At 39.9% G+C, this 24,170-nt stretch overlaps 1 protein-coding gene across 5 annotated transcripts in view; it reads left to right on the forward strand.

Moving 5' to 3' along the window:
• Positions 1-24,170, forward strand: part of WSCD2 (WSC domain containing 2) — a 448,422-nt gene that overhangs the window by 97,860 nt on the left and 326,392 nt on the right. For 2 of the 5 annotated variants that reach the window (XM_044275806.1, XM_044275807.1), the window contains exon 3: positions 17,891-17,970. The exons of the other annotated variants lie outside the window; for them this stretch is intronic. The gene's annotated coding sequence lies outside the window, so the exon portion shown is untranslated. The remainder of the gene's footprint in view (positions 1-17,890; positions 17,971-24,170) is intronic. 5 annotated transcript variants of the gene reach the window in all.

Raw genomic sequence — 24,170 nt, forward strand, 5'->3', positions numbered from 1 at the left:
CATCAGTGGCACGCCACATTTTGCAATACCATGGAGGCAATACCAGCTGTCTCAGATTTATAGGAATACAACATGTCCCCAAACCAAAGAGAGGTGGCGACTGGGATAAGATGATCCTGCGAGCCGAAACTAAATGGACATATAGACTAAATTTCGTGACACTGAAGGGCCTAAATGAATATATTTCATATAAGCCATTCTTGTAATGGTTCTAACATTTATCTGGCCAAGATACGGCATCTTGATTGTTGATTATTGTTGATCTGGCTGGATCTTCAAAAAACATCTTGCTACCTCGATAGATATGGTAGAATTAAATGAAAGTCTTTGATTGTAGTTCGCCCCTCAGGGACTGAACTACATGTCTGCTAGGGAGGCTGTAAAGCATCAGTGTCTACCTAACAGATGATCTTTAAGTATCATCGATCACTACATATTTGTTTTGGAGAAGTGCACATGGAACTTGTGCCCTGCAAGGACCTACATATATCTGTGTGTGGATATTTCTAACTTAATGTACTCCCTGTAAAAAAGATCGTATACGTGTCTGCCAGGAGGGGTTTTAATGCGCACACCAAGCAGACTATAAATATCTAAATATATGATCACTGATCGTATATATTTGCTTCTGTGACACATGTACATAAAGTGTTTACCCTGCAAAGGCCTGCCGGGGATGCAGTGTTAAATCCCCATAGCAACTAACACGCCTACCACTGATGTCACTTCCGGTTGCGAGCGAGGCACTGCTGACTGGGCAGGACTGAATATAGTGGCCCAATGATCGTGTGCCGTCGCTCCGGAGGGTATGACAAGTGAGTGGGAGGGGTCAAAAGAGCGCTCACTCTGCAACCATAGGTTAATTAACCTGGTGGGCAGGGTTAAAGCGCTATAAAAAAATGGACACCTAGATACATTTGTTGCCACTGCCTTAATACACGTGCGGGAGCGCTGCCACTGCACCAGACGCCCCGACGATATACTATTTGTCCCTGAAGAACCACAATTTTGCCACAACAGCAGACATTTTATACTTTAGGAAGGAATACTTGTCAGGGTTAGACAGCAATAGACCCAAGGTTCCAGCGGCTGGGGGTCGCCATTTTCAGGGTGGGTGCCCGGAATACAGCCTGTTAGGGTTCTCCCAGCTCTCCTGAATCAGCTTATATAGGGAAAGAACCTAGGCCGAGCATCCCCCATCAAGATTTTGTTCAAGCGCCCCCTCTGACAAACTACCGGTTGACATATATGGGACTTGAGCTGCCAGTCATACCTGACACCCCTCCAGTAAAGAAGTGTACCAACAGCATTGTTTTAATTTAGTGTATCAATATTTTTTTTATAAAACTAAATACAATAAAGGTTATGTTTTAAATAACTACAATAAGGAACACTCAGTTTAATATTCATAACTAAGGACACCACTGAGTTATTATACACTGGGCCACGACTACCTAACCTCTGTCCCTGAGTATATGTTTATTAATTTGAAAAAAAAAATTTTTTAACTGTTGCATCACCCTGATCGGTGTTTGGGGTCCACAGCATAGCTGTGTGACCCTAGACCTCCCAGGGGTGCTGCAGCTTGCCACCCACACAACTTTTGGCGACGCAAGTGTTTTTTTTTTTTTGCGTAATCTGACTGTGGCTGGCACTCTTAGCATCTGGCCACCCCACCGCTGATCAGTTTGAATCTTTTATTTTTATTTCCTTACCTTTTTGGGGGTTTTCACATTTTTTATTTCGTTTTTTTTTCTGTTAGGCTTAGGGCAAAGTCCACGAACACCCGTGCCCCCACACACACTAAATAAAGTTTTCCATGCACGCACACATACACACACACACACACACTCCCCTATGGCCCGCCGGACATTCTTGGCTGAGGAGGCATACGCCCTGCTTGCCGCCGAGTCTGAGAGCCCCAGTGAGGACGAGGATGACTCCACTTTCCTCTTTTCATCTGCATCCTCCGCATCATCTAGTGACGATGATGAGCTCCCAAGGCGGCGGAGACGCAGCCAGGCGGAGCAAAGGGACCACCGTGTCAGGGACCCTGTGGCCCACACAAGGACGAGCAGCTCTGGGGCTCGTACTACAAACCGGATTCCCAAAAAGTTGGGACACTAAACAAATTGTGAATAAAAACTGAATGCAATGATGTGGAGATGGCAAATGTCAATATACGTTGATTCAAATTTTCACGGTGTCAACAAATCCCAAAAAAGTTGGGACAAGTAGCAATAAGAGGCTGGAAAAAGTAAATTTGAGCATAACGAAGAGCTGGAAGACCAATTAACACTAATTAGGTCAATTGGCAACATGATTGGGTATAAAAAGAACTTCTCAGAGTGGCAGTGTCTCTCAGAAGCCAAGATGGGTAGAGGATCACCAATTCCCACAATGTTGCGCAGAAAGATAGTGGAGCAATATCAGAAAGGTGTTACCCAGCGAAAAATTGCAAAGACTTTGCATCTCTCATCATCAACTGTGCATAACATCATCCGAAGATTCAGAGAATCTGGAACAATCTCTGTGCGTAAGGGTCAAGGGCGTAAAACCATACTAGATGCCTGTGATCTCCGGGCCCTTAAACGACACTGCACCACAAGCAGGAATGCTACTGTAAAGGAAATCACAGAATGGGCCCAGGAAAACTTCCAGAAACCATTGTCAGTGAACACAATACACCGTGCCATCCTCCGTTGCCAGCTGAAACTCTACAGAGCAAAGAAGAAGCCATTTCTAAGCAAGATCCACAAGCTCAGGCGTTTTCACTGGGCCAGGGATCATTTAAAATGGAGTGTGGCAAAATGGAAGACTGTTCTGTGGTCAGACGAGTCACGATTCGAAGTTCTTTTTGGAAATCTGGGACGCCATGTCACCCGGACCAAAGAGGACAAGGACAACCCAAGTTGTTATCAACGCTAAGTTCAGAAGCCTGCATCTCTGATGGTATGGGGTTGCATGAGTGCGTGTGGCATGGGCAGCTTGCATGTCTGGAATCAATGCAGAAAAATATATTCAGGTTCCAGAACAACATATGCTCCCATCCAGAAGTCATCTCTTTCAGGGAAGACCCTGCATTTTTCAACAAGATAATGCCAGACCACATTCTGAATCAATCACAACATCATGGCTGCGTAGGAGAAGGATCCGGGTACTGAAATGGCCAGTCTGCAGTCCAGATCTTTCACCTATAGAGAACATTTGGCGCATCATAAAGAGGAAGGTGCAACAAAGAAGGCCCAAGACGATTGAACAGTTAGAGGCCTGTATTAGACAAGAATGGGAGAGCATTCCTATTTCTAAACTTGAGAAACTGGTCTCCTCGGTCCCCAGACGTCTGTTGAGTGTTGTAAGAAGAAGGGGAGATGCCACACAGTGGTGAAAATGGCCTTGTCCCAACTTTTTGGGGATTTGTTGACACCATGAAATTCTGATTCGACATATTTTTCCCTTAAAATAGTACATTTTCTCAATTTAAACTTTTGTTCCGTGATTTATGTTCTATTCTGAATAAAATATTAGAAGTTGGCACCTCCACATCATTGCATTCAGTTTTTATTCACGATTTGTATAGTGTCCCAACTTTTTTGGAATCCGGTTTGTAGTTTTTCGGCCCACCAGATAATTCCACCTGAGCCCCCTACCAGTTAACTTGCATGATGTACCCCAGAGGATTTTGAGCCTGTGATTCCTGATTTTGTTGGCCAACCAGGAATCCAGATTCCCACAGTGGGCTTCACTGAATATGACTATTTTAGTCTTTTTTTCAGTGACCACTTTGCGAATCTGATGGTGAAGCCAACAAACTTGTATGCCCAACAGTTTATTGCTCAACACCCGGGCTCCTTTTTTGGCTAGGGCTGGTGGGTGGACTCCAGTCAGTGCAGCCGAGATGAGGACGTTTTGGGGCCTCGTGCTGCACATGGGCATAGTAAAAAAAAAAAACTGTGTCAGGCATTACTGGAGTGGGGAAATCCTCTACCATACTCCACTTTACAGTACGGCCATGACATGTTCCCATTTTAAGGCCATTCGGAAATGCCTGCATTATGCAGATAATGCAGCATGTGTCACCCAAGGTGATCCTGCCTATGACCGCCTGTACAAAATCAGGCCGGTCATCTATCACTTTGGGGCCAAATTTTGGGAGGCCTATGTGCCTGGAAGGGAGGTCGCGGTTGATGAGTCTCTCATTGCTTTCAAGGGGAGACTAATTTTCCGCCAGTATGTTCCCTCTAAGCAGGCAATGTATGGCGTAAAGCTGTACAAACTTTGTGAGAGTACCTTAGGGTACACTTGCAAGTTTTGTGTGTACGGGGGGCAAGATTCCCGTATTGAACCCCCAGAATGTCCCTCCACTCTGGGTGTTAGCGGGAAACTTTTGTGGGACCTTATGCACCTACTGCTAGATAAGGGTTAGCACCTGTACATGGATGACTTTTATACTAGTATCTCCTTGTTCCAGTCCCTCGCCGCCAGATCCACATCCACTTGGTGGACCGTGTGGAAAAATCAATGCAGCCTCCCTACCAACCCCCTCTAGGAACCTATCCCCAGGGGTAAGACCTGTGCCCTTGCCAATGGAAACCTGCTGCTGGTCAGATATAAGTACAAGAGGGATGTACTTGTACTGTCCATAATTCACGGTAACGGCATCACCCCTGTCCCTGTGCGAGATACTGCTGCCCTCAAGCCCGATTGTATCGACTACAATCAGTATATGGGTGGAGTTGATCTCTCTGATCAAGTCCTCAAGCCATATAACGCCATGCGCAAAAGCCGGGCATGATACAAAAATGTTGCGGTCTACTTGGTACAGGTTGCCTTGTGCAACTCTTTTGTGCTGTCCTAGAGCACTGGCAACACAGTGAAATTCCTCCAGTTCTATGAGGCAGTCCTCAAGGCCCTGATCTTTTCTGACCCAGAGAGAGCAGGCCGGAGTACCTCGGGAACTGGAGGCGCCCAGATCGTCCTTGGCCAACACTTTCCAGGTGTGGTCCCCCATACTGGAAAGAAGGGACGGACCCAAAAAAGGTGCAGAGTGTGTCACAGGAGGGGGATACGGAAGGACACCACCACTCAGTGTGACATGTGCACCGATCACCCGGGCCTCTGCATTATTGGTTGCTTCAGGGAGTACCACACTTCCATGGAGTACTAAATGTATAATCCCCTTCCCCAATTTTAATTCAATTTAGCCACTGGCAATCGAAAAAAAAAACTATGGTTCTCAGACTTGAATCACAAACAAAAAAATATATAATTTTTCAAAAATATTATTTTGTAAAACTAAATTAAATTAAAAAAGTAGACATATTAGGTATTGCCACGTCCATAAGAATCTGCTCTATGAAAATACCCCGTGATCTAACCAATCAGATGAACATGGTAAAAAAATAAGATAAAAACTATGCAAAAAAAGGTATTTTTTGTCACCTTTTAAAAAGTCATATGCCCCCCAAAATAGTGCCAATAAAATCGTCCCACAAAAAACGAGCCACTACCTAAGATAATCGGCTAAAAACAACAACAACAAAAAGACTCCTAGACTATGGAGATATTAAAATGTTTAACCCTTTAGGTGTTCCTCAACAGTTTATGGCAAATGGGGATGAAATTTCAGAATTTCTATTTTTGGTAACCTTGCCTCGCAAAAATGTAATTTAGAGCAACCAAAAATTATATGTACCCTAAAAATAGTCCCAACAAAACTGCCACCTTATCCCGTATTTTCTAAAATGGGGGCACTTTTATGGAGTTTCTACTCTAGGGGTGCATCAGAGGGGCTTTAAATGGGACGTGGTGTAAATAAACCAGTCCAGCAAAATCTGCCTTCCAAAATCCACACAGAGCTCCTTTCTCTCTACGCCCTACTGTGTGTCCGTACAGTAGTTTACGACCACATATGGGGTGTTTCTGCAAACTACAGAATCAGGGCAATAAATATTAAGTTTTGTTTGGCTGTTAACCCTTGCTTTTTTACTGGAATTTTTTTTATTAAAATGGTAAATTTGCCCCCCCCCCCAAAAAAAAATATCGAAATTCTGAAAATGTATCTCCATGTTCCATTAATTATTGTGGAACACCTAAATGGTTAACGACGTTTGTAAAATCAGTTTTTAATACCTTAAGGGGTGTCGTTTCAAAATTTTGGGTGGTTTCTATTATGTAAGCCTCACAAAGTGACTTCAGACCTGAACTGGTCCTTAAAAAGTGGGTTTTTGAAAATTCCGGAAAAATTTCAAGATTTGCTTCTAAATATCTAAGCCTTGTAATATCCCCAAAAAATAAAATGGAATTCCCAAAATGATCCAAACATGAAGTAGACATATGGGGAATGCAAAGTAATAATTATTTTTGAGGTATTACAATGTAGTATAGAAGTAGATAAATTAAAGCTTGGAAATTTGCAAATGTTTCCACATTTTTGGGTAAATTTGGTATTTTTTTATAAATAAAAATTATTATTATTTTACTCCATTTTACCAAGGTCATGAAGGACAATATGTGACGATAAAACTATCTCAGAATGACCTGGGTAAGTAAAAGTGTTTAAAAGTTATTCACACATAAAGTGACAATGGCTAGATTTGCAAAAAATGGCCTGGTCCTTAAGGTGAAAATGAGTTTGGTCCATAAGGGGTTAAGTAGCTCTCTACATACTTAGAGCTTATAGTTCTCACATTATACAACTTACAACATATCTCTCAGACATACACTAATTAGCCATAACATTAAAACAGTAGAGTGGCAGTAGAGTGGTGGTTCTTGAAGTTGGTATGTGGCAAGGAGACAAAAAGTACAAACATAAGGATTTGAGCAACTTTGACAAGGAATAAATTGTGATGTGTAGATGCCTGGATCAGAGCATCTCCAAAATTGCAGGGCCTAAGGGGTTTCATCAGGATGCAGTGGTTAGTACCTACCCAAAGTGGTCCAAGAAAGGACAATCAGTGTACTGGTAACAGGGTTATGGCCTTCTGTGGCTTATTGATGTGCATGGGAAGCAAAGGCTAGCATGTCTGGTCTGATCCCATATACAAGTTATTCGATCATAAACTCATGAATAAATTAAATGGGTTTGCCACTTTCTAGCTACTTGTGACCAATATGTATGTGAGATGACTATATGGCTCTAACCAATACATACTTTGTTGATATTCTGTGCCATTTTCTATATTTCATAAATCTTTTTAGGCAAATGGCTGCTGATGGAGGTGGGGGGGGGGGGGGGTCTTATGAGCTGACTCATCATTGTCTCCTCCATTTATATAGGCTGCACCTGCACTAAACTTCCAACAGTGCAAGTACAAATGTGCGGTGTGTAGAGGATATTTGAATAGAGAAGACATCACATGAAGAAGATTAACCTGGTCACAACCCTACATCGATGTGGACAGCACAAAAGACTTGGCAAACAAAGGGGCATCCCTTATGAAATATAGAAAATGGCGCATAATTTCTTAAAAAAGTCTATATTAGTAAGTGCCAGATAATCATCTTACAAACATATTGGTCAACAATAACCAGAAAGTGGCCGAACACTTTAATGCTGACTGTAGTTTGCTGCGTACAGTACTGCTTAGCTATAAAGTGCCTATGTTAACCCCTTTCTACTGCAGTGAACATGCCATAGGATTGGCCTGGGGACCTTATTTAAGCCCGTAGGTTATCTGTGAAGAACCTTGGCAGCCATAAATCAATCCTTCCCATTGTTAACACTCTGACTCTGATCATTGATCACTGGCTATTAGTGCAGGGAAGGCACTGCTGTCCCACTGGTAATCCTAACTGCTGTGCCCATGAATTCAAACAGATGTGTCGAGGGCATACCCTAATAATACATATGTGCCATGTCAAATTAATATAAAAAGTAAGAATTCTAAATGTCTCAAAATAAAATGTTGAAATGGCCAATAATGGAATTTTTCCAATGAGTGCTAAAATACACAGAGCAGTACATTTGGCTATATACACTTAATACCCCTTTTGAAGCACAATTTATAGTAAGTGAGCCACGATCTCTGAGCAGAGACGAGAACTGCCATATATTAAAAACAAAGGAAGCAAAACTAGGTGAGAACAAGCAGATTGTATTTCTTATTTCCCTTAAGGAAGCTTCATCAGCATGCAGTCTTAGTTTACAAACCACTTAGATGCATTTTTCTTGCCTTTGCTCCCTCAGGATTAATATAACCCCGTAAGAAATATGCAATTAATAGCCTTGTGGTATTTGATTTGGATTCTTCTCAACAAACCTCTAACAACAATTGTTAAAGAAAACCTGTATGTTAATCGCCTATTCTTTATAATTGAACTCCACGTGAATGGCAAAGAGAAATTAATACATATAACAGCTGGGATCTTTGCTTCCATTCAGTTTTTTTTTTTTTTTTTTTATATTTTACTAGACAATCAGTACGAATTGTAGAAAAAAATAAAATAAAATCCAGGTGAGATTCATTTAAAATATGGCTCTAGGAATGGTAAAAACATGTTTCCAGATTGTCCGCCCATTTATAAACCCTTATATCAAATGAAAAGCACATATGATTTTAGGGTGTATAAAAAAGGGGCATAAAACTTGTGATCTCAATGTAATATTGCCCCCTTAAAAAATTACTTGTAAGGCCAGATTTTAAACATGGGGTTCAGTTTTTGACAACAATTGCTATAAAAGAAATGGGTGAGCTAGAAAGAATACAGAGGTGGGCAACCAGATTGTTAAATGGGGCCGGAGGTCTCTCATAAGGGCAAAACAAATTGGGCTTGTTAAGATTTCAAAAAGAGGCCTTAGGGGTGATCTCATGTATATGTATAAATATGTGTGGTCAGTAAAAAGAACTGGCACTGGATTTATTCATTCCGAGGACTTTACAAAGGACTTTCACTACATGCTGAGAAAAAGTGACTTAGATATTAATACAGGAAAGGATTTTTTTTTACAGTTTGAGCAGTCAAACTGTGGAATGCCCTACATCAAGAGGTAGTGATGGCAGATACCATGTCAGCATTTAGAAAAGGTCTAGATGCTTATCTAATAGCAACATGCACTGAAGGTTATAATGAATCTAACAATGTTTTAAAATTGATCTGAGATACGTTGAACTTGATGGACCTATTTATTTTGGAAATGGAATTGAAAGAGGCTTTACCATTTATTTACTTCTGTGATATGTCAATCACTTACGATGGGAGGTGAGCAGTCACAATGGCTTCTACAATTAATCAAGTGCTGTGGGAACTGCTGTCTGTGGGCATCACAATGAATTATGGCTGTATTGTCAGGAGTTTATCGCCAGCACTGGTTTAAAGAGGTGTGACTAGAGTAGTCTATGAAAAGACTTCTGTGTCCCTTTATCCCTGTCATCTTTTAATTTGAGCAGGGGGGCACATTTTACATTACACCTTATTGGAGTTGTCAATTAAGGCAAATAAACCCCTATCCAGAGGATAGGCAATGAGTTTTTGATCACCAGGGGATTGCCCACTGGGGCCCCTGCTGATCATGAGATTGGATACTTATGCTCCCCCATTTCAATGGAGCAGCACCATTCAGCATATGAGAGACAGCTGAGCACTTGTCCGATGCTCTACCTTGCCCTGCGCTGGATTTTTGATCACTGGCTTTTGCAATTTTTGTGTTGTAATGTGACAAAACTGGCTCTTTTTTTTTGCACAGTTTTTTTTTTTAACGGTGTTCATCTGAGGAGTTAGGTCATGTGATATTTTTATAGAGCTGGTTGTTAATGACGTGGCGATAACTAATATGTATATTTTTTTTGTGTATTTTTACTCTAGCACAATAATAGCAGTTTTGAGAGCTATAGTTCTTTTTAATTTTTGGGAGATTGTTTTAGGTAGGGGCTCATTTTTTGTGGGATGAGGTATTGATACCATTTTATGGGACATACGCCCTTTTGATCGCTTGGTGTTGCACTTTTTGTGATGTAAGGTGACAAAAATGGCTTTTATTTACACAGTTCTTTTTTATGGTGTTTATCAGACAGGGTGGATCATGTGATATATTTATAGAGCTGGTCATTACAGATGCGGCGATAACTAATATGTTTGTATTTTTCTGTTTTTTTATTATAAAATAAGGGTAAAGGGGAGTTTATTTTTATTTTTTACTTGATTATTTTTATTACTTTATAAATTTTATAAAAACACTTCTTTTTAACTTTTTTTTTTTACTTTATTTCTGATGTTAACTTTTGGGGGTCTGTCTGATCCCCTCTGCAATACATTACAATACATCTGTATTGTAATGCATTGCCTGTTAGTGTATGACACTGAGTCATACACTAACAGGTTGCCTAGGAAACAAAGCCTGAGGCAGTTCCCAATGCCGTGCAAGGCATTTGGCCGCCTCTGCACGGCATTGGGCTCCTTGTCACGCATCGGGTCACCACCACAGCAGCGTGGAGACTCGATGTGATCACTCACCCGACACAAAACCACTATGTTGTGGTCAGCACAGACGCGGCATAGAGGCGTTTAATCCACTGGCATCGGCTTTTAACAGCGATGCCGGCAGATACGGCAGAGGCCCGGCTATTAGGGACTGCCGGGCCCCTTGAGGGATCGCACGACCACCGCTACGGTGCCCTCGCGATCATCATAACGTATATTACATCAAATTGTGGGAATGCAGTGGTTCCCATGACTGAGTAGTACGTCATAGGTCGGGAAGGGGTTATGGTCAGACAAGTTATTTTAGAATATATTCTAAAAGTACCCTTTACATATTAGGGTATTGTCTGCTGCCCCTGCTGTCTTCAAAGCTGTATACCATTAATATAACCATATTAAGGAGATATCCCATAATGTAAAAAATATTTATAATCAGACATCATATATTACATGACAATCTCTTTCTAACAAAGCTAGAACCAGCCCTGTACCTTACATGGATCCAAAAGTCCCCTTATTCATTGCTTTAATTGCTCTGCTACATTTATTTCAAAATGGCAGCTCAGGTGGTATGTCTTTTTTCAGGAATTGTGTCCTTTCTGATGCAGCCCCCTATGCCTATTCTAACTTCTAACAGTAGGTATTACTGGTGGCATTTGAATAGAATAGAACTGAGCATGTGCGACCACTACAGCAGGTGGACAGTGAAATAAGGAAAAGAACAAACAGCAGTTCCATGCAATTATAAAAGTATTCCGATTCAGGTACTTTTTTGAAAATTGTACAATATTTTTCATGGGACAACCCATTTAAGAAATCTTAAGAAATATAAGAATTAGATCCTCATGTCAAGGAATTATCTCCAAAGGTCTTTCTCTGGACCTTTGTGACTTATTATTTTATAAGTGCTTGACTTCTCAGAGGATCCTCATATATTCTGATGAACCATTTAAACCCTGTTGCTTTGTTCCCTGTTGACAAGTATTCTTCATTTTCTGCACACACCCAAAGATACTACTTAAAGGTTAATCACACTCCTATATTTAATTTTGTACATTTCAGAAATTTGCATAGTTTGCTTTTAAGAAAAAGTTGCTAGCAAAAAAACAACAACAATCTACTTGTTGATTGATTGACTAGGTTCTGTGACAGTGGTAAAAATTACACTTGTAAGAGCTCCTATACTGACTGAAGGGTTTAATCACATCTCTCTTGTATGCTTGATATTTGTATACTGCACAGTCTCCCAGCATGTTTAGTCCCTTCCATTAACCTCTTATCACATATTTACCTCCTCAGGACATTCTTATAATAACAATTTCATGTACTTTCATATGATTGACACAAGGAAAAAACTAACATTTTACATGGTTATAAACAAATCTGCTTTTCTTCATGTTATGTTACATTTGTGTCAACATCTCATATGACCCATTCTCTGCCATCTTTGCTTTCCACATCTTTTTCAAGTGTTGACACTTCACATTCAACCTCGTAGAACATAATCCAAAATTTCCATCCATAAATAAATCAAAGCATTTTTTCCATTTCAACTTTTCTAACTTTGTTAGATATGGAAAAGAAAAATATAAAAAGATTACACTCCCTTCAAAGAAGAAATAAAAGGATAATTATCCACATCATAAAACATGGAAGAGGTAGAACTACAATCAGATGAAAATGCATTGAATAAAAGCTTTATACTTTTTCTGTTTTATAGTTAAAAAGATTCTGAATGTAGCGTATAGCTATAATCATTTAAGCATCAAAAATATCAAAAGTATGCTTTTTGTTTTATTGAGTTATGGTATTTGTCTTATGTATTGCTTGCCTAAATGTCGGTAATATGTAAGAGCTAATTCAGGTGAGCAATTTTCATGACAATGTATAAATGAACTGAAGACTGACCTGAAGACATAGACTGAATATTGACTCATTAAAGTCTGCAAAAAGGAATGAGCTCTTGGCAAGCTCTGCCTCTAATGCTACCAGATGTAAGTCAGCTATCCTATAAGTCAGCTATCCTATAAGTTAACCCTTTAACTAGGCCTTGAGAAATGACTTGGGTATTAAGTAAGCCAGCGCCTCATCTGCAGACAGCTTTTTGGGGGTGATTCTCTCTCTCTCTCTCTCTCTCTCTCTCTCTCAAGAGATTACTTTGCCATGGTGGACAGGCACAAATGATTTTGTACAAAATGTATTTGTCAAGGATATCACATTTATATAACGAGCATAGCATTAGCACTAGTATATATTCTACAGTGAGTATGGTACTATTTGATATATTTAGTTTTTTTTTTGTGTTTGCAGAGTCCTGTTGCATTTTGTTTATTTTTTGTATTTTCAGCCGCATCGGGCACCTAAACATTGGGGTATGCTATTTTCTTTGCAGTCTGCACTTAGAGCTCTGGCTGTCTGCCTCTCCCATTAGGCTAATTTTAATTAATGCTAGTATAAAGCTGAAACCTTCTCTTCTTGCATTTATTGGAGGCCATTTGCTAACAGAACATGTAATATACAGAGTGGGCTCAGCATATACATGTGAAACCTGCCTTAACTGAATTTATTGGAGGCCAGTTGGCACCAAAAGAGGTAGCATTTAGAGGAGGTTCTTGTCCAAAAGAGCTTAACTTATCATGCTGGAAAGGCACAAATGATTTTGTACAAAATGTATTTGCCAAGAATCTGACATTTATACAATAAGTTTAGCATTTGCACCATTTAAAAATAGTATGGCACTATTATATATATATTTTTTGTTTGTTTGTTTTTTGTTTTGCATTGTCCATTGTGATTGTTTTTGACCCACATGTATGGAAATTTTATGATGCTTATCTAAAAATATATATAATAATAAATATGAAATATACTGTAATCCATAAAATCAATAAGCTTGCATACATTATTACACTTTCCATACTTGCAAATACCCATTCATTGCTCCAGGACCAAACTACAGCTCAAATAGACTCATAATGTATACCACTTCATAAATATATGCAAATTCTTTCCTTCTTTCAGTACTTTTTAAATTGTAATTCATTTCTTAAAGGTCAACTTTCAGGGAATATTTGGGTCTAGTCATTCCTTGGAAAGGTCAAATTTAATCACTTGAGAGGCTTTTTGCCTTTATATCCACAGATATGCTATTTTAAAATCAACTGTCTTAACAAATATAAATGTTTGTAGATCATTATTTCAGTGTTTGTTCTCATTTTGCTACAATGTTTTTATTTTTATTTGATTTTGATTAACCCTTTCAACCCCGGGCCAGTCTTCAACTTCCTGCCCAGGCCATTTTTTGCAAATCCGACACATTTCACTTTGTGGTAATAACACTTATTTATCTAAGATTGTTTTCTTGTGACACATTTTACTTCATGATAGTCATAAATGTGAGTCAATATATTTCACCATTATTTATGAAAAAAATCCCAAATTTACGAAATATTTTGAAAAATTAGCAATTTTAAAAATTTCTATTTCTCTGCTTTTAAAACAGAAAGTGATACCTCATAAAATATTTATTACTTGACATTCCTTATATGTCTACTTTATGTTGGCACCATTTTGAAATGTCATTTTATTTTTTTAGGACATTAGAAAGCAGGACATTTTTAGGACATTTTAGGACATTAGAAGACATTTTTTAGAATTTTAGAAGCAATTCTTCAAATTTTCAAGAAAATTTCCAAAACCCACTTTTTAAGGACCAGTTGAGGTCTGAAGTCTCTTTTTGTAGCTTACATAGTAGAAACCACCCAAAAATTACCTCATTGTAGAAACTATACCCCTCAAGCTACTAAAAACTGATTTTACAGAAGAATTCAAGGAAAATAGAGAAAATATTTAAAAATTTCACTTTTTTGGCAGATTTTCCATTTGAATCCATTTTCTTCTTTAACACATCAAGGGTTAACAATATTTATTGCCCTGATTTTGTGGTTTACAGAAACACCCCACATGTGGTTGTAAACTGATGTTAGGGCACACGGCAGGGCGCAGAAATAAAGTAACCCCATATGGTTTTTGGAAGGCAGATTTAGCTGGACTGGTTTTTAGATGCCATGTCCCATTTTAAGCCCCCCTGATGCACCCTAAGGCACCTTGCAGGTGAGCGTTCCTCCCACAGTGAGTCCGCAAAGCAGCTCCCGGTCTGACCTCCCAGCGCTGACGGGATTCACATAGCATTATATTGATTTATGATGCTTTTGTTCTGGAATGTATTGGATGACACTGGCATAATGTAAGGGTTACATAGCATTATAAATCAATATAATGCTATGTGAATCCCATCAGTGCTGGGAGGTCAGGCCGGGTGCTGCAATGTGGACTCGCTGCGAGAGGAATGCTCGTCTGCAAGGGGCCTTACAGTAGAAACTCCCAAAAAGTGATGCCATTTTGGAAACTAGGGGATAAAGTGACGGTTTTATTGGTACTATTTTGGGGTACATATGAATTTTTATGAGGCAAGGTAACCTTATTTTTTTTACCACATTCATCTCACAGGGTAGATCATGTTCTATTTTTATAGAGCAGGTTGTTATGGACGCAATGATATCAAATATGTCTACTTTGCTTGTTTCAGTTTTACATAATAAAGCATTTTCTTTTTATTTTATTATGCTTTTGTGTCTGCATTTCCTGCAAGCCTTATTTTATTATTTTTCTGTCGATCGTCTTGTACAGGGGCTCGTTTTTTGCAGGAAGAGTTTACGTTTTTATTGGTATCATTTTTGGGTACATATGATTTTTTGATCATTCATTATTACACTTTATGGGGCAAGGTGACCCTAAAAAATGTAATTTTGGCACAACTTTTCTTTTTTCAGCGTTCACTTAAGGGGTTTGGTTATGTGATATCTTTATAGAGCAGATCGTTACGGACATGGCAATACCTAATGTGTATACTTTTTCTTATTTATTTAAGTTTTACATAATAATAGAATTTTTGAAACAAAAAAAATCTTCATAGTCTTAAAGCCATAGATATTTTTTTTTTTTTGACCGATTGTGTTAGGTATGGCTTTTTTATTGCTTGGTGTTGCAATTTTTGTGATGTAAGGTGACAAAAAATTGTTTTTTTGGCATAGTTTTTTATTTTTTACGTGTGGTTAGGTCATGTGGTATTTTTATAGAGCAGGTTGTTACGGATGCGACAATAACTAATATGTCTACTTTTTTATTTATTTATTTCACTTTAGCACAATAATAGCAGTTTTGAAGGAAAAAAAATCATATTTTAGTGTCTCCATTGTCTTAGAACCATAGCTTTTTAATTTTTTGACCAATTGTCTTAGGTATAGTCTAATTTTTTTAAGGATGAGATGACATTTTTTGTAGGATGTGATGATTTTTGTGATGTAAGGTGACACAAAATAGCTTTTTTTAATCTAGTCTTTATATTTAATTTTTTACGGTGTTCATCTGAGGGGTTAGGTCATGAGATATTTTTATAGAGCTGGTTGTTATGGACACGGCAATACCTAATATGAATACTTTTTTTTATTATTTAACTTTAACGCAATAATAGCATATTTGAAACCAAAAAAGTGATGTTTTAGTATCTCGTGCTCTGAGAGCTATATATTTTTTTCCGCAATTTTCTTATGTATGGGCTAATTTTTTACTTGAAATTTATTTTTTTAACTTTATTTCTGACTTTAACTTTTGGATGTCTGATCCCCTCTGCAATGCTTTACAATATATATGTATTGTAATGCATTGCCTGTTAGTGCATTACACAGAGTAATACACTAACAGGTTGCCTAGGAGACCCACCCTGGAGCTGGATCTCCTGGGCGCCAGTAGAAGGAAGGTCACAATGCCGTGCAAGGCATTAGGAAGTCTCTGCATGGCATCGGTCTGCTTTCTAACCCATCAGGTCCCCGCCACAGCAGCATGGGGACCCGATAGGCTCCCTCACCCGCAGCAAACCCCTTCTATGTCGCAGTCATTGCTGACCGCGGCATAGAGGGGGTTAGTGCGCCGGCATTGGTATTTTCACTGATGCCGGCGTATACAGCAAGGGTTCGGCTAAATGGAACAGCCGGTCCCCTGCAGCTGATAAGGCGGACGCAGCGCCTGCACCCGCCCGATCAGCGGGCCATAATAGTACGGCTTTGGGTAGAAAGACATGTCCCACTGCGCCATACTATTACGGCGCTAGTCGGGGAGGGGTTAATATATATGCTTTGTTAGCTCATAGGCCTGGGAAAAAAATAAAGTTCACTTTTTAAACGCCAAGTCTTGAATACCATCACTACAAGCCCTGCAAACTGACAAAAAAAAGTTACATGGAAAATAGTAGGAAAAGTATCTGGAAAAGTTGATCTTTTTTAGTAGAAGACTTCTGGAGCTCTTGGATGGTTAATCATGAGACTTTTACTATAAATGGATATTTTCCAAATAAAAAAGTACAGGATTCATAAAGCGACCCTCCTGTTCAAAATCCACATTAGCTGAGCAACAAACAAGACCATGTTCTTTGAGGTATAGTTAAGGAGAAAGTAAACTTGGATCCCTTGACTTCGTTTAGAGAAGAAGCTGTTATGCATAAAATGTAATGATCTCATAGCTTCTTTACCAAATGAAGTTAAGCTGACAGAGGCCATGTCTGAACAATATTGTTTTGACATATCTCTATGAGTTGTCTGACTATAAAGCCTTCAAAGACTATGAACATTTTTGTAAACATTGCCTATTGCACCAATGCATTTCAAGTGAAAAAATAATTTAAAAAAGTCCTATTTTTGGTATTCAGCTCAGATACCACAGATATTATGATTAAAAACAATACTTTCTATGACATGTGTATTACGTCTAAGCAGCAATTTTGTTTTTCATGAACATTTTCCAGAAAAATATATAAAAAGCTTGTTAAACTTGGCACCAAAGAACTAAGCTCCAGAAAATCATTCTGCTTACCTGTTCTCTTGTGCAGTAATTCAGAACTGCCATGAAGACATTTATGAATTCAAAATTATTTTTGTACCGTTTATTGCAATGAAAGCTGAAAAAAGAAAAAAAAATATAGAAGCATAACTAAATATTAGTGTAATAGCAGCTGTCTTTGATAAGGGGTACTACAGGAGCATATGGTGCAAATTTGAAACAAATATTTAATATTTTATTTAATGAGAAGATCCTAAGGGCTATCACTCCAGCCTTTGTAGAGATGGTCTAGGTGTCTTCTTATTATGGATATGTTCAGAACATTCTTTGGAGATTCCATCATATATTTCCTTTTAAAACAACAGCTATGCTGATGGCCCCCTTGTAAGTCAATGGGTGCTGTCATGGGCTGGTGGTGTCACCTAATCATTGTAGTTTACATTATGAACAGAACCTTTAAAAAAATGATGAACCTATAAACATTCCTATGTTTATAGGAATGTATTAGTAGTCCAGCATTTGATGATCAGGAGACAGAACTATTACGTAAACTATTATAATTCTGTATTTTCAGCCAGGAATTGGGCACCCTCTAACTTACTTCAAGACAGTTTAGCAACAATTTTGACCCTGCAAAACTACTGACAGCCCCAGGTAAGGAAGGCAGAGTATGCATACCCTTTTAATAGTTGCATTGCTGTGAACTTTTATTCCTCAATTTCTGCAAGAGCCACAAAATTGTTCCCTCATTTTAAAGTGCTTGCAACGGAACGCTTGGCACCCCGACTGGGTACCTCCGTTAATGGATGCTCCTAGTGCTTCCCAAGGGCTGCAAGCACTCCACTTGACACTGTAAACACCACAGATCCCACAAACTGTCTCTGATTTGTTGGGGTCTCGCAGTCCTCCACCCACGCTGGACCCAAGACCGGGCTTCAACTTCCTATGGGTGAACCTCTCCTAAATCCAGAGAGCAGGAACCAGTGACAAGCTCTTAGAAGAGAATTTACTCAGGGGAGTATTGTGATATAGCAATCCCCAAGAGTGTAGTTATCCCATCCCCCAAACATACCAAGACTTCATCAAGGGGTAAAGCAGGTCTCTTTAACCACTTCAGCCCCGCTAGGTGAAACCCCCTTCATGACCAGGCCACTTTTTACACTTCGGCACTACACTCCTTTCACCGTTTATCGCTCGGTCATGCAACTTACCACCCAAATGAATTTTACCTCCTTTTCTTCTCACTAATGGAGCTTTCATTTGGTGGTATTTTATTGCTGCTGACATTTTTACTTTTTTTGTTATTAATCAAAATGTAACGATTTTTTTGCAAAAAAATGACATTTTTCACTTTCAGCTGTGAAATTTTGCAAAAAAAACGACATCCATATATAAATTTTTCACTAAATTTATAGTTCTACATGTCTTTGATAAAAAAAAAATGTTTGGGCAAAAAAAAAAAATGGTTTGGGTAAAAGTTATAGCATTTACAAACTATGGTACAAAAATGTGAATTTCCGCTTTTTGAAACGGCTCTGATTTTCTGAGCACCTGTCATGTTTCCTGAGGTTCTACAATGCCCAGACAGTATAACTAGCCCACAAATGACCCCATTTCGGAAAGTAGACACCCTAAGGTATTCGCTGATGGGCATAGTGAGTTCATAGAACTTTTTATTTTTTGTCACAAGTTAGCGGAAAATGATGATGATTTTTTATTTTTATTTTTTTCTTACAAAGTCTCATATTCCACTAACTTGCGACAAAAAATAAAAAATTCTAGGAACTTACCATGCCCCTCACAGAATACCTTGGGGTGTCTTCTTTCCAAAATGGGGTCACTTGTGGGGTAGTTATACTGCCCTGGCAATTTAGGGGCCCAAATGTGTGAGAAGAACTTTGCAATCAAAATGTGTAAGAAATGACCGGTGAAATCCGAAAGGTGCACTTTGGAATATGCGCCCCTTTGCCCACCTTGGCAGCAAAAAAGTGTCACACATGTGGTATCGCCGTACTCAGGAGAAGTTGGGGAATGTGTTTTGGCGTGTCATTTTACATATACCCATGCAGGGTGAGAGAAATATCTTGGCAAAAGACAACTTTTCCCATTTTTTTATACAAAGTTGGCATTTGACCAAGATATTTTTCTCACCCAGCATGGGTATATGTAAAATGACACCCCAAAACACATTCCCCAACTTCTCCTGAGTACGACGATACCAGATGTGTCACACTTTTTTGCTGCCAAGGTGGGCAAAGGGGCACATATTCCAAAGTGCACCTTTCGGATTTTGCAGGGCATTTTTTACACATTTTGATTGCAAAGTTCTTCTCACACATTTGGGCCCCTAAATTGCCAGGGCAGTATAACTACGCCACAAGTGACCCCATTTTGGAAAGAAGACACCCTAAGGTATTCCGTGAGGGGCACTGCGAGTTCCTAGAATTTTTTATTTTTTGTCACAAGTTAGCGGAAAATGATGATTTTTTTTTTTTCTCTTTTTTCCTTACAAAGTCTCATATTCCACTAACTTGCGACAAAAAATAAAAAATTCTAGGAACTCGCCATGCCCCTCACGGAATACCTTGGGGTGTCTTCTTTCCAAAATGGGGTCACTTGTGGCGTAGTTATACTGCCCTGGCAATTTAGGGGCCCAAATGTGTGAGAAGTACTTTGCAATCAAAATCTGTAACAAATGACCGGTGAAATCCGAAAGGTGCACTTTGGAATATGTGCCCCTTTGCCCACCTTGGCATCAAAAAAGTGTCACACATCTGGTATCGCCGTACTCAGGAGAAGTTGGGGAATGTGTTTTGGGCTGTCATTTTACATATACCCATGCTGGGTGAGAGAAATATCTTGGCAAAAGACAACTTTTCCAATTTTTTTATACAAAGTTGGCATTTGACCAAGATATTTTTCTCACCCAGCATGGGTATATGTAAAATGACACCCCAAAACACAACTTTGCAATCAAAATGTGTAAAAAATGCCCTGCAAAATCCGAAAGGTGCACTTTGGAATATGTGCCCCTTTGCCCACCTTGGCAGCAAAAAAGTGTCACACATCTGGTATCGCCGTACTCAGGAGAAGTTGGGCAATGTGTTTTGGGGTGTCATTTTACATATAACCATGCTGGGTGAGAGAAATATCTTGGGAAAAGACAACTTTTCCCATTTTTTTATACAAAGTTGGCATTTGACCAAGATATTTCTCTCACCCAGCATGGGTATATGTAAAATGACACCCCAAAACACATTCCCCAACTTCTCCTGAGTACGGAGATACCACATGTGTGACACTTTTTTGCAGCCTAGATGCGCAAAGGGGCCCAAATTCCTTTTAGGAGGGCATTTTTAGACATTTGGATCCCAGACTTCTTCTCACACTTTCGGGCCCTTAAAAAGCCAGGGCAGTATAAATACCCCACATGTGACCCCACTTTGGAAAGAAGACACCCCGAGGTATTCAATGAGGGGCATGGCGAGTTCCTAGAATTATTTTTTTTTTTGCATAAGTTAGCGGATATTGATTTTTTTTGTTTTTTTTCTCACAAAGTCTCACTTTCCGCTAACTTAGGACAAAAATTTCAATCTTTCATGGACTCAATATGCCCCTCACGGAATACCTTGGGGTGTCTTCTTTCTGAAATGGGGTCACATGTGGGGTATTTATACTGCCCTGGCTTTTTAGGGGCCCTAAAGCGTGAGAAGTCTGGAATATAAATGTCTAAAAATGTTTACGCATTTGGATTCCGTGAGGGGTATGGTGCGTCCATGTGAGATTTTATTTTTTGACACAAGTTAGTAGAATATGAGACTTAGTAAGAAAAAACAAAAACAAACAAAAAATGTCCACTAACTTGTGCCAAAAAAAATGGCTGAATGGAGCCTTACCAGGGGGGGAGTGATCAATGACAGGGGGGTGATCAATGACAGGGGGGTGATCACCCATATAGACTCCCTGATCACCCCCATGTCATTAATCACCCCCCTGTAAGGCTCCATTCAGACGTCCGCATGATTTTTACGGATCCATGGATACATGGATCGGATCCACAGAACGCATGCGGACGTCTGAATGGAGCCTTACAGGGGGGTTATCAATGACAGGGGGTGATCAGGGTAATCAGGGTGATCACCCCCCCTGTCACTGATCACCCCCCCGTAAGGCTCCATTCAGACATCCGCAGGATTTTTTACGGATCCATGGATACATGGATCGGATCCACAGAACGCATGCGGACGTCTGAATGGAGCCTTACAGGGGGGTTATCAATGACAGGGGGTGATCAGGGTAATCAGGGTGATCACCCCCCTGTCACTGATCACCCCCCCCCCCTGTAAGGCTCCATTCAGACGTCCGCATGATTTTTACGGATCCATGGATACATGGATCGGATCCGTAAAAATCATGCGGACGTCTGAATGGAGCCTTACAGGGGGGTGATCAATGACAGGGGGGTGATCAATGACAGGGGGTGATCAGGGAGTGTATATGGGTGATCACCCGCCTGTCATTGATCACCCCCCTGTAAGGCTCCATTCAGACGTCCGCATGATTTTTACGGATCCATGGATACATGGATCGGATCCGTAAAAATCATGCGGATGTCTGAATGGAGCCTGACAGGGCGGTGATCAATGACAGGGGGTGATCAGGGAGTGTATATGGGTGATCACCCGCCTGTCATTGATCACCCCCCTGTAAGGCTCCATTCAGACGTCCGCATGATTTTTACGGATCCATGGATACATGGATCGGATCCGTAAAAATCATGCGGACGTCTGAACGGAGCCTGACAGGGGGGTGATCAATGACAGGGCGGTGATCAATGACAGGGGGGTGATCAGGGAGTTTATATGGGGTGATCAGGGGTTTATAAGGGGTTAATAAGTGACGGGGGGGGTGTAGTGTAGTGTGGTGTTTGGTGGGACTGTACTGACCTACCTGAGTCCTCTGGTGGTCGATCCTAACAAAAGGGACCACCAGAGGACCAGGTAGGAGGTATATTAGACGCTGTTATGAAAACAGCGTCTAATATACCTGTTAGGGGTTAAAAAATTCGGATCTCCAGCCTGCCAGCGAGCGATCGCCGCTGGCAGGCTGGAGATCCACTCGCTTACCTTCTGTTCCTGTGAGCGCGCGCGCCTGTGCGCGCGCGTTCACAGGAAATCTCGCGTCTCGCGAGAAGACGCGTATATGCGTCCAGGAGGAATAAAGCAACCACCTCCCGGACGCATATACGCGTACTGCGGTCGGGAGGTGGTTAATGAGCACAAAGGCATTTCTTATATGCAGTTTTCCACACAAGGTCCACCCATGTGGACCTTGTGGAGCATAGAACACAAAGTCACAACAGCCAATCAACACAGTATTGTACAGTTAGACACTCCCAGCTAATGTACACAAACCCCCCTCTGCCTGTGATACAATTAACAAAATACAATGGGAATTGTCTGTGACGCAATCAACAAATTACAATGGGCATTGTCTGTGACGCAATCAACAAATACAATAGGCATTGCCTGTGACACAATTACCAAACACAGTTAACTTAATAACTCACAGGCAGAAAACACACATTTTTCGCAAAACCCAGAAAACACCTCAAAACTCCATATATCCCCATAGATTACATCCATGGATAGCTTTGATCTGGGCGAACAACATATCCAAAAATCACCCAGATCCCAGCAGGAGTTCCTGAATTCCATGGAAGTCATATTTTAGCGACCGCAAGTATGGCTTTCCTGCCCAAAACAGTTCCACAGATTTAGGCTGTGCGTCCGGTCTATCTTCTCCTTCAAAGTTAGTATATGGGCCATATTTCTGAGGCAAGAGGCTGGCAAACAGGCCCCTCCAAAACTGAGTGGCGAGGTTATTTTTTCCACAGTGCTCTCTGCAGTAAGCTGCTTCATAACTCCTGTGTTCTTCTCAAAGTGAAAGCTGTAGCTATCTTATGATTGGTGGATACTTGAGAAGATACACAATAAAAGTTAATCTTCATAGTAATGCAGCTAATAAAAGGTCTGATAAAGGTATTTTTACCCTGCGCTCCATGGCCCCTACTGTCACTGTCAGCAGGTTGGCAGGGCTTAAACTGTTGACAGACTCCTTCCATGCCAGTAAATTGTACGGGTTAGAAACAAGCAGGATGTCCTCTTCCAATATCATCAGTGGGGTTGTCAGTTAAGTAAGACATACAAATGCTGAATATCACCATAAACTATATGCACATATTTTGGTTTCTTTTTTGACAGTTTCTCCAATAGTAGCTTCTATTTTGGTGGCATACTATTGAATTATCTTCATTAAAATACATAGGAATATGGCTATAAGATGGTCACATATAGTTTTAGTATATCATTAGGAAATTACATACATTTCAGATTTGTATCACCATAAACTATATGCACATATTTTGGTTTCTTTTTTGCCGGTTTCTCCAATAGTAGCTTCTATTTTGGAGGCATACTATTGCATTGTCTTCATTAAAATACATAGGAATATGGCTATAAGATGGTCACATATCGTTTTAGTATATCATTAGGAAATTACATACATTTCAGATTTGTATCACCATAAACTATATGCACATATTTTGGTTTCTTTTTTGCCGGTTTCTCCAATAGTAGCTTCTATTTTGGAGGCATACTATTGCATTGTCTTCATTAAAATACATAGGAATATGGCTATAAGATGGTCACATATCGTTTTAGTATATCATTAGGAAATTACATACATTTGAGATTTGTAGAAAGCTAAGCTGGGCACGCTGATGTCTACAGATCCCGCCAACCCAGACGTTTTCATGTCATTGCATATCCAAACATGTCATTTGTACCGATAAA

Source organism: Bufo gargarizans, chromosome 1 (assembly GCF_014858855.1).
Source record: "Bufo gargarizans isolate SCDJY-AF-19 chromosome 1, ASM1485885v1, whole genome shotgun sequence".
NCBI lineage: Eukaryota > Metazoa > Chordata > Amphibia > Anura > Bufonidae > Bufo > Bufo gargarizans.